Source organism: Cricetulus griseus, chromosome 5 (genome assembly GCF_003668045.3).
Source record: "Cricetulus griseus strain 17A/GY chromosome 5, alternate assembly CriGri-PICRH-1.0, whole genome shotgun sequence".
Lineage (NCBI taxonomy): Eukaryota > Metazoa > Chordata > Mammalia > Rodentia > Cricetidae > Cricetulus > Cricetulus griseus.
The window spans coordinates 132,410,968-132,419,286 of record NC_048598.1 but is presented as its reverse complement, the minus strand read 5'-3'; the positions used below and the strand labels follow the sequence as shown (position 1 = coordinate 132,419,286).

Below are 8,319 nucleotides of genomic sequence, written 5' to 3'. Positions count from 1 at the left end.
GGCTTTTTCGAATCTTTTTTTCATTGTTTAACTTTTTAAATTATTTTCATTTGTTTTAATGAACTTCCTGTTGAAGACACTGTGTGTGTGTGTGTGTGTGTGTGTGTGTGTGTGTGTGTGTGTGTGTACTTAAAGACAGTAAGAACTAACACAAGCTCTGGTATGTATATTTTAACGTCACTCAATCATTTTCCTTTTGCTTTCCTGAGTCTTTCCAAGTCCTGCCATATATTTATACATAAAGATACTAGCACTTGCCAGGCAGAGGCAGGTGGATCTCTGAGTTCGAGGCCAGCCTGGTCTACAAAGCAAGTGCCAGGATAGCCTCCAAAGCTACACAGAGAAATCCTGTCTCAAAAAACAAACAAAAAAGATACAGTTGAAGGAGATAGTTTCCTGGCAGTAAGATTAGGAAAAGAAGGCTGTGCATTGGTGGCGCACGCCTTTAATCCAGTACTCGGGAGGCAGAGGCAGGCGAATCTCTGTGAGTCCGAGGCCAGCCTGGTTTCCAGAGCGAGTGCCAGGATAGGCTCCAAAGCTACACAGAGAAACCCTGTCTCGAAAAACCAAAACAAAAAAAAGATGTGGACCTTTGCCTTTAAGGGTCAAATGATAGACACAGATTTGCACACAAATGGTCACACAGAAGCTATCACTTGCTTGTTGCTACTGATAGTATTTTTGCCCCTAGAAGAAAACCATGTAGGAGGACTTTGACCTGCTTCCTAAAGAACAGGTAGGACTTGATTAGCTATAACCTACAGCAGGTCATGTGAGCTGAATTCTATACTAAACACGAAAGGCAAATGAGCTGAGATGCTGAAGCCAAGGCTGACATTAGAACTTTAAAAAAAAGTCTGGGGGCTGGAGAGATGGCTCAGAGGTTAAGAGCGCCGACTGCTCTTCCAGAGGTCCTGAGTCAATAACCAGCAACCACATGGTGGCTCACAACCATCCATTATAAGATCTGGTGCCCTCTTCTGGTGTGCAGATATACACGGAAGCAGAATGTTGTATACATAATAAAATCTTAAAAAAAAAAGTCTGAATCTCATGTTGAACTAGTAATGAAACTGGAGCCTCAGCTTGACCACACAGTTTTCCTAACCTGCTTTGTCCTAAAAAGGATGTATGTCTGTCTGTCCACTACAGCATGCACGCACTCGTACACACACACATTATCTATAACAGGCACTGTGACCTTATCATCCTCTGGAGTATAAGTGCCATAAGGACAGGGCCCCCATGTCTTTAACTCCAAGCATTCTAAGCATTGTCAGAAGTGGGTGTACTATTAATACTCAATTACATGGATTCACTATTTCACTACCATCTCTTTTTGCAGGAGAAATATATATTCTCAGTTGTACATGTGGCACACACCTGATCCTCCAGAGGTAGGATGGCCTGAGCCCAGGAGTTCAAGACCAATTGGAAAGTGAGACTCTGATACTGCCCTGTACAAAAAACAAAACAAAGGCCTTTCACTCTGCTTTCATACTGACTTTGTCTTGTTGAAGTTGGATTAATTTTTTAAAACAAAATTTTCATCATTTAATATATAAAACAAAATCTGATTGCTCTAGAGCTTTATATAACTACTATAAAGTAACAAATTCCAAGTGACAGGTTAAGGATTGACTGCTCTTAGGCTGAATTGTGTCCTCCAAAAGGACAAGTTGAAGTCCTAACATTTAGTACCTACCAAGTGCTGGGATTAAAGGTGTACTCCACCACCTCCTGGCCCAACCCTCATGGTTCTGTAAGACCCCCCGAAGAGGCACTTTCGTAGAGGGAGACCCACACACCCAGGAATCAGCGAGGCCACGAACTGGATGCAAAAAACAAGAGGCTTTATTGGAGACGCGGGTACCCGGGGCGACTTAGCCTTTGTGTGGCTAAGCGCCCCGAGCCAAGGGAAAGGGGTCCTTATATAGGGAAAAAGGCGCAAGCTAGGAGCAGGGATTCGATTGGATAATTCTAATGAGGCATTATACAGAGCTATTCCCATTGGTCAATGTATATGAGGCGCTATACAGGGTTATTCAAATGAGGCAAAGTACAGAGTTATTCAAATGAGGTGAAACACAGAGTCTTTCAAATGAGGCGAAATACAGAATCATTTCCATTGGATGGTTCAAATGAGACACAGAGCCATTCCAGATCAGCATATTCTCAAGGTCTGGTGTCTGGTACAGCAGACTCAATTCCCCCCCCTTCCTGATGGCTGACCTTGGGGGCGGAGACCTTGGGACGGAGTGTTTCTCTTCGGGCGGGGGCTCAGGGGCAGGGCTTCAGGCCGGCTCACTTGGTGTTCGTTCTCGTGCCGGCCCACCTGGTGCTCGCCCTCGTGCCGGCCCACCCGGTGCTCATTCTCGGGCCTGCCCACCTGGTGCTCGTTGCTCGGCCCCAGCCCCGAGGCGCGGTGCCAGGCGGGGCGGGCCGGGGGCGCGAGCCCTGCCGGGGTGAAGGCTTGGGAGGCTCCGGCAGCTTCGGGGCAGGGGGCTCAGGGGCATTTCGAGCGGGTCTTTCAGTTCAATGTGAGAATTTTATTTGCTTGTGGTTCTGTGTTAGAAATTTAGACAAACTTAGTTCTATTTTCCTGTATCCAGCTGAGAATAGTCATTCCGTGATTAATTGATGTTCTCAAGTGGAAGCTATTGGGCTGCTTTTAAGTGTTGAGGCTCAGTGACCTTCATGATCTCTTTCTCTCCGACATGGTCTGGCTCACATAACTTCCCCAGGGAGTGCATGGTAGTCTCAGGGAACCCAGGCTACTCACTACTTACTTGGTGTCCTCCCAGGCTCCATTATGTAAGTACTCAGTGATGACATTGTATCATGCTTTCCAATGCCTTATTAGCCAAGATTAGTCAGATGACTGTAGTGTTGGGTGCTTGGTTTCACACAGGTCGGTGGAAGAGACAGGGCCACTCTAGGATGATTTTTAGCCTTTGAGAGGCCCACTGCAGGGGAGTCAGCTTCTAGTAAACTGACTGACTGTAACTTTGCAAAGGCTTTTTATTGTTATACAATTTACACCTTAGTAAGTCAATTTCCACATACCAAAACCTCTTATCTGAAGCTCCCCAAAGAGGCAATTCACAGCTTTGAAGCTTTTAGGAAGCACTCAGATAAGATTGACAAGCTTCAAACAGAAGGTAGAGGCACAAAAGGTTTACACTTCACAAAGGAGTATCAAAGGCCCAGGTGTTAATGCTCAGAACCAAGCCAGCTGCAATGTTCGGTGGGGTCTCCCATTACACATGGCCATGGCCTAAATCAGTGATAGGGTTGTGGGGAGGTAGTGTAGAAAGAATTATCAATGATGGTGCCAAGGTTGTGGGTCCACATAACTAGAAAAATAGTACTACCACAAAGAACAGGTAAACTGCCAGAGAAACAAGTTTTTAGACATCACAAGTTTAAGTTTCAGCTGGGCATAGTAGTACATGTATAATTTCAGCAATAGGGAAGCTGAGGCAGGAGGACCATGAGTTTGAGGCCAGCCTGGGTTACATAGTGAATGGAAGGCTAACTAGATGTCCGATTGATTATTCAAGTTTGATTATCTGGAGTTGTAATTCAGGCAGTTGGGATCCTCAGGCATGAGGATTGCCACAAGTCAACCCTGAGGTATACAAAGAAACCATTAACTCAAAATGTAATTTCAATGTCAGGCATGCCTTTCATCCCTGCAGCTCAGGAGGTGGAGATAGGAGGATCTCTGTGAGTTCTACATATTGAATTCCAGGCCAGCCTGCGTGACACAATGAGACCCTGTCTCGGTTTCTTTCCCTCATATTTAAGAGAGAGAACTGAACTATCACTATAAAGTGAGAAATGCTAAGCAAAAAGCTGTAAGCTTGAGCCCACGAAAGGATTATCACAGAGATCCGCCTGCCTCTGCCTCCCGAGTGCTGGGATTAAAGGTGTGTGCCACCAACACCCGGCAGCTTCTTCTTCTTCTTCTTCTTCTTCTTCTTCTTCTTCTTCTTCTTCTTCTTCTTCTTCTTCTTCTTCTTCTTCTTCTTCTTCTTCTTCTTCTTCTTCTTCTTCTTCTTCTTCTTCTTCTTCTTCTTCTTCTTCTTCTTCTTCTTCTTCTTCTTCTTCTTCTTCTTCTTCTTCTTCTTCCTTCTTCTTCTTCTCTATTATTATTATTATTATTATTATTATATTATTATTATTACTATTTTATTCTTTTGAGTCTAAGCCCAGGCCGGCTTCCAACTTGCAGCCAGCGATCCGCGATCCTTTTGCCTCGCCTGCCTCTCTTGCGCTAGGACAGCCGGCGCCGAGGTGGACTGCTTAGAAGAGAGCGCAGAGCTGGGCGTGGTGACGCGTAAGCACTCGGGAGACAGACTCAGGGATCTCCGTGAGCGCGAGGCCGGCCTGGCCTACCTCGAGTGACACAGAGACAGACCCTGTCTCAGAGGGGACGGTGGCGGGGAAGAGTTGATTTCGCTTTGTTTTAAGAGAACAGAATCTTCGCGCGCTGGAGGGAAGGAGGGCCGGTGAAGAGATGGGTGGTTCGGGGAGTGAGCAGCGGGCCCGGGGAACTGGCGGCCCCGCCCGGGGCATCTTCAGCGTCGGCCCCTTCCGCGGGAGCCCACGCTGCGGCGCGCGTGCAGGGAAGAAGCCGCTTCTGCTTCTCTCACACATCGCGCTGCCACGCTCGCATCAGTTCCCCGGGGAGACCCAGAGGGCAGCGCTCAAGGCTCCACGCGTCTTCAGAAGCGAGGCCGCTGCGGTGCACATCGGACCGCACCGCGGGGGAGGGCGGCGCTCGGGAGGGAGTCCCACCCGCACCCGCACCCGCACCCGCACCCGCACCGCACCCGCACCCGCACCCGCACCCGCACCCGGGAAGAGGCCTGCACCGACAGGAGGAAGTTACTTCTTCCCGCGCCTGCCGTGCGCACCTACGTGGGTTTGGACACCAGATCTCTTGTGTTTTGAAAACTGACAAAACCAGGGCTCACAGTTTTATCAGGAAAAAAGAAATTGCCCGCTACCAGCAGCTATGAAAGCTGGCACAGAAAAGCAGTCTTAAAAATATCTTCAGTTTCTGTTCCCGGTTTAAACCCCAGCCATGGGCGTGGACCTGGGTTTTGGAGTGCGCAAGCGCAGTTTGAGAACGGTGTTGCCGAAGATGATTAATATTGAAAACATTTTAATTATCGCAGCTTAGGAACCCACCCTAGTTAATAATCTTCTCTAACGACCCTCAAGCATTTGAGAATAAATTTGAGTCGCTTAATCAGACAAAAACGACATACCGCCCAACGTGGGGCTCGAACCCACGACCCTGGGATTAAGAGTCCCATGCTCTACCGACTGAGCTAGCCGGGCAGATGAGAACTGGCCATCTTTTTTGGCCTTTTGAGAAGTATTCGGCTGCTTTTGCTTTATTATATTTCATTATTTTCTGTTGCTTAAAAGAAAATACAACCAATAAATTGTAATAAACCAAAAGGAAAGGATTCTATTTTCTCAACTTAAAGGTAAGAGCGCAAATTCTCAGAGAAAAGAAATGATTAAAAAAAAAAAACCTGACAAACAAAACAAAGGAACAGAAAAGGGAAGTTGTTAAAAACTCTAAGAATAAATGAGAAGACGTTCCTCAGCTCATATGACAAGCCAAGACCATGGAATAGTCGCCTATGGACGCATACATATTCTGAGTTACTGGCGAATTTTTCTAAGTTTTCTAAGGAATTTTGCACATTTACGTGACAAGAGTGTCGCGTGTGGGAGTGGCGGCTAATCCTGTTGCTCCGAATTGCAAGTTAAAGCCTGATTGAAAAACAAAACAAAAACAGGCGGGTAAACTTAAATTAAGGACTACTAAATATCTTTATTTTGTTTTGTTTTTTAAGATATCATAAACCAATAAAAATTTAAAAACAAAAACAAAAAAGGAAAACAAAAGTAAAAAGATTTAAAAAAAGAAAAAAGATATCAGAAACCTGGAATTAAAGAATCCCTGTTACTCTATCCACAAAACACAAACAACTTATAGGTCAAGTTTCCTGAGTTAATTAAAAAAATAAGATGTACCTTAAAAGGTTTAGAATCTTCCAAAAGATATATTTTATGAATACAGGTATTTTGTCTGCATTTACATCTGACCACCAGGAGAGGGCACCAGAATGCATGAATCTTCAGTTACTGAAAGTTAAAAGCAGCCTGGTCTACATAGTAAATTTCAGGCCAGTCAGAACTATCTCAAAAGAAAAATTATTTTAATTATAATTATATTTGTATGTAATATAACATTAACTATTTTGATAAAGTTTAGTTATTCATTATTATAAAAACCATCATTATTGTGATTTGTTAAAATCATATTAAGCATCTACTATTTGCAAAGCACTGTTACGTACTCAGCCTCGAAAGTTCATCACCTTGTAACAAAAAAGTATAAATGCTTACCAATTCCATATGTACTATTTCTAGAAATAATCTGAAATAACTTGTAAAAACAAACCCATTAAAGTCTGGTAAGGAATCAGGCAAGCACTCAAGGACCTAAGATCTCAGTTCATTGCCTTCAGGTGAGCCATCAGTCAGGCTTCCAAGCAGGCTAGTCAGCAGGATGAGGCCACAGGTTCTCAGTTACTGACGCATCCAATGCACTGGGCACTCCATACCATGCATTGCACACAAGTAGTAATTGATGCGAAAGTTTAACCGGATACTTGAAACTGGTACTACTTACTTGAAGTTTATCTTCAAGGTGACTCCTCCCGTGAATATAGCTTGAGCTTTTTGTTTCATTTTTTGTTGGTGGTGGTGTTTCTCTGTTTCTCCAGACTGGTTTCTCTGTTTAACAGCCTGGCTGTCCTGGAACTTGCTTTGTAGACTGAGCTAGTCTCAAACTCACAGAGATCTGCAGCCTGCCTTTGCCTCCTGTGGGCTGGGATTAAAGGTATGTACTACGACTTCCCCTTTTTATTCTATTTTATTTGTTGTTGTTGTTTGAGTTTGTAGGATCTCATTAAGCAGTGTTCTGGCTACGCAGCAGACCAGGTTGACCTTTTAGCTTTTCTTAAAACACTTTATTGGTCTATTGTGTCCTAAATTAAGACCCTTCATGAAAGAATTGCAACTAGAATGCCTCTTTTTTTTTAATCATTGCTGATTTTCATCATTGTTTTTTTGGACAAAATCTTGTTATACAGTCTAGGCTGGCCTGAAACTCAAGAGACCCTCCTTCCTCACCCTCCCAAATTCTGAGATTACAGGCCCATGCCCCCACTCTAAACTGCAATTAGAATGCTTTAATCAGAATTAGGAAAGTGGCTGTCTCCAAATGAATTCAAATATTTTACTTAACCATTTGTTAAAGAATGAAGTCTAACCATTAATCACAAAACTAGCAAGAACAATTGAATTTCCTCTCTGCCCTTACTTTCTGCATCTAGTTATCTAACAAACCCTACACATCTGAAATCCTTTTCACACATTTCTCTATTTCAAATAATTTTTCATCACTAATTGTCCACAAAGCTATACTACCTTTCCAATTTTGCTTGCTTTTATCCTTCAATTTATCTACCATACAGAAAAGAGCTAATTTAAACATTAAACCAAAGAAACTGAGTTTTGTTCCCAGGACCCAAGTTGAGTGGCTCACAACTACTTGTATCGCCTTATTCTGGTCTCTGCAGTCACCTGCACTCCTGTGCACATACCCCGCCCCCACCCCATATATATATATATATATATATATAATAAAACACTTTTTAAAAAGAAAAGATACTAATGCAAAACAAAAAACCCAAACCCACCACCACCCCAACAACAACAAAAAATAAAAAACAAATAAAAAAGCCAGGCAGTGGTGGCAAATGCCTTTAATCCCAAGCACTTGTAAGGTAGAGGCAAGCAGATCTCTGTGAGTTTGAGGCCAGCCTGATAAACAAAGCAAGTTCCAGGACCGCCGAGGCTACACAGAGAAACCTTGTCTCAAAAAACAAAATGCCAAACAACTTTTTCCACACTTAAGGAGACAAACACAACCGAAAGCAAAGTGTACTGTTGGATTGTCTTTTCTTATGAAAGACATTACTGAGGCTTAACTTGACGATTAGGGCTGTGATTCCAGTTTTTGGCAGATGGCAGCAAAAAGCCTCAGGCGTTCAAGGTCATCTTTGGCCAGCCTCAGCTACTTGAGGCTCTGCTTCAACAAAACAGCACACCAAAATAAAGCTGACTGATAGTGCATTTTGAAAATGTGTTTTGTTGTTGTTTGTTTTTAGACAGTGGCTCTTGTTTTTTTGTTTGTGTTTTGTTTTTCGAGACAGGGTTTCTCTG

General features: G+C 43.6%; 1 non-coding gene across 1 annotated transcript; it reads right to left on the bottom strand.

Annotated features, from left to right (window-relative positions):
• Nucleotides 1-5,279: 5,279 nt before the first annotated feature.
• On the bottom strand, nucleotides 5,280-5,352 carry Trnak-cuu. Its single transcript has one exon. It is a non-coding gene; the product is annotated as a tRNA-Lys (tRNA).
• Between the last annotated feature and the right edge of the window lie 2,967 nt (nucleotides 5,353-8,319).